Raw genomic sequence first — 6,000 nt, 5'->3', positions numbered from 1 at the left:
TGTCAACTGTTTATTTTCAGAAAATTTAACGTGTAAATATTTGTATAAACATAACAAGATTCAACAACTGAGACATAAACTGAACAAGTTCCACAGACATGTGACTAACAGAAATGGAATAATGTGTTCCTGAACAAAGGGGGGGGGTCAAAATCAAAAGTAACAGTCAGTATCTGGTGTGGCCACCAGCTGCATTAAGTGCTGCAGTGCATCTCCTCCTCATGGACTGCATCAGATTTTCCAGTTCTTGCTGTGAGATGTTACCCCACTCTTCCACCAAGGCACCTGCAAGTTCCCGGACATTTCTGGGTACCCTCCGATCCAACAGGTCCCAGACGTGCTCAATGGTATTGAGATCCGGGCTCTTCGCTGGCTATGGCAGAACACTGACATTCCTGTCTTGCAGGAAATCACACACAGAACGAGCAGTATGGCTGGTGGCATTGTCATGCTGGAAGGTCATGTCAGGATGAGCCTGCAGGAAGGGTACCACATGAGGGAGGAGGATGTCGTCCCTGTAACGCACAGCGTTGAGATTGCCTGTAATGATAACAAGCTCAGCCCGATGATGCTGGGACACACCGCCCCAGACCTTGACGGAACCTCCATATCGATCCCGATCCAGAGTACAGGCCTCGGCTCATTCCTTCAACGATAAACGCGAATCCGACCATCACCCCTGGTGAGACAAAACCGCGACTCGTCAGTGAAGAGCACTTTTTGCCAGTCCTGTCTGGTCCAGCAACGGTGGGTTTGTGCCCATAGGCGATGTTGTTGCCGGTGATGTCTGGTGAGGACCTGCCTTACAACAGGCCTACAAGCCCTCAATCCAGCCTCTCTCAGCCTATTGCGGACAGCCTGGACACTGATGTAACTCGGGCAGTTGTTGTTGCCATCCTGTTCCTGTCCCGCAGGTGTGATGTTCGGATGTACCGATCCTATGCAGGTGTTGTTACACGTGGTCTGCCACTGCGAGGATGATCAGCTGTCCGTCCTGTCTCCCTATAGCACTGTCTTAGGTGTCTCACAGTACGGACATTGCAATTTATTGCTCACAGTACGGACATTGCAATTTATTGCCCTGGCCACATATGCAGTCCTAATGCCTCCTTGCAGCATGCCTAAGGCACGTGAACCTACTGAAAACCTAACAAATATATTCCAATATGATCAGATAAATAAAGCAATATTTTCTTATGGCTCTGTCAGTAATCTTTAATTTTCAACAGACACAAAAGACAAATTTCCTTTATATAAAAATCCCCATAACATGAACATTAAATGAAAGAAACCGGTATTCAAGGCACCATCAGTAGCCTATATTTTCTATTTTAGCAAAAGTGGGCTAAATTTACTTCAAAGAAAAAAACAATAATAGCAATTTTCTATCATCCACTCAACTGAAATATTTTTAAAATATAATTGGATTGAAATACAATAAAATAAAGTGCAAAAATCTATTAATCAAAAACAACACTTTGTTTAAGGAGAAGTAACATGCAGTGAAAACAAATATTAAACTTTAACTTTTAAACTTGAACTGAGTAAAAACTCTAAATATGTGATTGCACAGTAATGTTCACTTGTTTGAGGTTGAGGGTGATACTTGGTGGTGTCCCATCTTTTCCACAAGTTCATCAATGTTCGGGGTAAGGCTCTGAGCTGAGGAAATCCTCAGAATTGAGTGGAGGTGTTCAGCAGTAAGTCGACTTCTGTGTGATGTTTTGTTCAAGTTCATCAAAGAAAACAGTTGTTCACACAGGTATGTGCTGCCAAACATAGACAACGTTTGAGCAGCCTGGATGCGCAGCTGGGGCATTGTGTCGGGAGGAAACGGGCGAACTCCGCAGCACCCACTGCCGCATATTTTGCCCTCAGTGCATCATTGCATTGGAGGTCAATCAACTCCATTTGGAGGTTTGGTGGTGAGCTTTCCACGTCAACAGCAAATGGGTTACCGAGCAGTTCCAACCTGCTTTTTTGTGCTTCAAAGTCAGCAAATCGGCGTCGAAAGTCAGCGGCAAGCATACCTATTTTATCAGCCAACTGTGCGCTCGGGAACGCACTGGTAGAGAGCTTCTCTTTCATGGTCTGGCAGCTGGGAAAGTGGCTCAAATTTTCTTTCCGCATCTGCGTCTCCCACAGAGTCAGTTTGGTTTTAAATGCCTTCACTGTACTGTACATATCAGAGATGACACGATCCCGACCCTGCAGCTGCAAGTTCATTGCATTCAGATGACTCGTAATGTCACACAGAAAAGCCATTTCACACAGAAACATTTCGTCTCGGAGTTGTGTTGTGTCTTTCCCTTTGCTGTCCAAGAACAGACAAATCTCCTCACGAAGCTCGAAACATCTTTGAAGCACCTTTCCCTGGCTTAGCCATCGCACCTCTGTGTGATAAGGCAAATCACCATGCTCCGTTTCTAACTCCGTCAGAAATGCCTTGAACTGGCGGTGATTCAAACCTTTGGCTCTGATAAAGTTAACTGTGCGCGTGATGATGCTCATTACATGCTCCATTTTCAAGGCTTTACCGCACAACGCTTCCTGGTGTATGATACAATGATAAGCTGTCAGCTCACCTGTCGCGTTTTCCTCTTGCATCTTTTCCCGTATCTTCTCCACCAGTCCGCTCCTGTGTCCACACATCGCAGGTGCTCCGTCGGTTGTCAAACCCACGAGTTTTTCCCAAGGCAGCTCCATCTCATTTACACATCTTGACACCTCTTCATACAAATCATGCCCCGTAGTTGTGCCATGCATAGGACGTAAAGCCAAAAACTCCTCTGTCACGCTTAGGCTGGAGTCCACTCCGCGGATGAAAATTGACAACTGGGCAATGTCAGAAATGTCGGTGCTCTCATCCACAGCCAAGGAATATGCAATGAAATCTTTTCCCTTTTTCACAAGCTGCTCTTTTAGATTGATGGACAACTGGTCTACTCTCTCGGCAATGGTGTTTCTGCTCAGACTCACATTTAAAAAGAGTTGCCTTTTTTCTGGGCAAACTTCGTCACAAACTTTAATCATGCAGTTTTTGATGAAATCCCCTCCGTAAATGGCCGGGCTGATTTAGCGATCTCTTCTGCCAAAATAAAACTGGCCTTGACAGCAGCCTGGCCTTGTGATTTGGCTTTTTTGAACAGAGCCTGTCGAGATTTGAGGCCTCGTTTTAATTCCTCTGCCTTTTGTAGCCTTTGTTCCATGTCCATATTCTTGTTTTTGTCCGCGTGTTTCGTTTCATAATGTCGTCTCAGATTATACTCTTTCAGTACCGCCACACTTTCTCCACACAGAAGACACACAGGTTTTCCAGCTACCTCCGTGAACAAATACTCCGACTCCCACCTTGTTTGAAACCCCCGGTTCTCAGTGTCCACCTTCCATTTTGCCATTTTTGATGGGTATCTGAAAGTTAATTTTACTGTGATGCTGACAACTGCTGTGCCAATAAATATTGAAATGAAGCAGCCTACTGCTCGGTGCGTCACCGTTGCATTGTGGGAAATGTAGTATTGGTGCGTGTAAAAGATCTGCGGGCTGCCGGCTTGCTGCGGTCTGCGGGCCGGTTCTAATAACAAATCAAGATCATCCCAGGGGCCGTAAAAAACCTTCTCGCGGGCCGGATGTGGCCCGCGGGCCTTGACTCTGACATATGTGGTTTAAACCCTTTACAATGAAGATCTGTGAAGTTATTTGGATTTTTACGAATTATCTTTGAAAGACAGGGTCCTGAAAAAGGGACATTTCTGTTTTTGCTGAGTTTGTCACTCCCTTTGGTTCCTTCCCCAGGCATTCCTTTCCCAGGCGTTATTGCAAATCTAATGGCCCGATCCGTAACTACAGAAAACATTTGGTTGAGGTTATTGCTGCCAAAGGAGGGTCAACCAGTTATTAAATCCAAGGGTTCACATACTTTTTCCCAACCTGCACTGTGAATGTTTACACGGTGTGTTCAATGAAGACATGAAAACAGAAGTCGTGACAGTGTCTATTGTTGTGACTTAGATGAAGATCAGATCAAATACGATGTGACCAATATATGCAGGAATCACAGGTAATTCCAAAGGGTTCACATGCTTTTCCTTGCCAATGGACATTCCTCCCATTAAACCAGACCAATGCACTTCTCATGCCTCTACTGTACCTGATGATTATTTCTATGTTTCGGCCTAGTATGGTTCTCAATCAGAGGCAGGTGTCATTAGTTGTCTCTGATTGAGAATCATACTTAGGTAGCCTGGGTTTCACTGTTGGTTTGTGGGTGATTGTCTATGTTAGTTACTTGTGTCAGCACAGGTCTCATTTATAGCTTCACGGTCGTTTATTCGTTTATTGTTTTGTATAGTTTTGTATTCAGTGTTCAGTGCTTTCTTTTAATTATAAACTTCATCACGAACACACACCACGCCGCATTTTGGCCCATTCCTTACGACGATCGTGACACAACGTTTAAAAGAACCCTTCAGTCCCGCTTCGTGAACATTAGCCTCCTACTGTTCAACTTACATAAACTTGGAAATGACTTTTAAATGGACAAATGATAATAAAACATGAATTTAAAAAATCAACGTGATTTTAACATTCACAGTGAGGTTTACAAACGCAGAGACTTTATGGCCTCTGTTCTATAATCACACCCAATGCACACTCTTATTTCCATTCATCATAGATCACTGATAATAACGTGTCCGCTGGAGCTGTCCACTTCTTCCATTTCAACTCTCTCCCTTCTGGTTCCTAAGAGAGTGACAGCACAAGTGTCACGGCTTTCTTCCTGGGAAGGAGAGGCGGACCAAAACGCAGCGTGGTTAGAGTTCATGGTAATTTAATAAGGTAACTCAAACAGGAAAAGGATACAAAACAATAACCGTGAAAACCGACAGGCCCTATCTGGTGCAGAAAACACAAAGACAGGAAACAACCACCCACAAAACAGGCTACCTGAATATGGTTCCTAATCAGAGACAATGACTGCCTCTGATTGAGAACCATATCAGGCCAAACATAGAAATAGACAAACCAGACACACAACTTAGAATGCCCACCCAGCTCACGCCCTGACCAACACTAAAACAGGGAAAACACAAAAGAAATACAAAAACATAGAAAAAATAACATAGAATGCCCACCCTAGTCACACCCTGGCCTAACCAAATGAGAGAATAAAAGCCTCTCTATGGCCAGGACATAGAATGCCCACCCTAGTCACACCCTGGCCTAACCAAATGAGAGAATAAAAGCCTCTCTATGGCCAGGACATAGAATGCCCACCCTAGTCACACCCTGGCCTAACCAAAATAGAGAATAAAAGCCCCTCTATGGCCAGGGCGTCCTTCTGTAGCTCAGTTGGTAGAGCATGGCGCTTGTAACGCCAGCGTAGTGGGTTCGATCCCCGGGACCACCCATACGTAGAATGTATGCACACATGACTGTAAGTCGCTTTGGATAAAAGTGTCTGCTAAATGGCATATATTACATACACATGGTTAGCAGATGTTATTGTGAGTGTAGCTTCTAGATCTAACAGTGTAGCATTATCTAACAGGTAATATCTAACAAATCCACAACAAAACCTAATATCTAACAATTACACAACAAAACCTAATACACACAATCTAGTAAAGGAATGCGATAAGAATATATAAGTATAAAATATATGGATGAGCAGTGACAGAGCGGCTAAGATGCAATAGATAGTAAAGAATAGATAGTGAAGTGTACATTATACATATGAGATGAGTAATGTGAGACATGTAAACATTCTTAAAGTGGCATTATTAAAGTGACTGGTGTTCCATTTATTAAAGTGGCCAATGATATCAAGTCTGTGTATGGAGGCAGTAGCCTCTCTGTGCTAGTGATGGCTGTATAACAATCTGATGGCCTTGAGATAGAAGCTGTTTTTCAATCTCTCTGTCCCAGCTTTGATGCACCTGTACTGACCTCTCCTTCTGGATGGTAGCGGGATGAACAGGCAGTGGCTCGGGTGGTTAT

The 6,000-nt window shown here is 44.0% G+C and overlaps 1 protein-coding gene across 2 annotated transcripts in view; it reads left to right on the top strand.

Moving 5' to 3' along the window:
* Positions 1-6,000, top strand: part of LOC123999425 (lysosome membrane protein 2-like) — a 67,681-nt gene that overhangs the window by 25,833 nt on the left and 35,848 nt on the right. The gene's annotated exons all lie outside the window — the stretch shown is intronic.

Source organism: Oncorhynchus gorbuscha, linkage group LG16, assembly GCF_021184085.1.
Source record: "Oncorhynchus gorbuscha isolate QuinsamMale2020 ecotype Even-year linkage group LG16, OgorEven_v1.0, whole genome shotgun sequence".
Classification (NCBI taxonomy): domain Eukaryota; kingdom Metazoa; phylum Chordata; class Actinopteri; order Salmoniformes; family Salmonidae; genus Oncorhynchus; species Oncorhynchus gorbuscha.
Note: the sequence above shows the minus strand (reverse complement) of the source record. Positions and strands in the feature narration are given on the sequence as shown.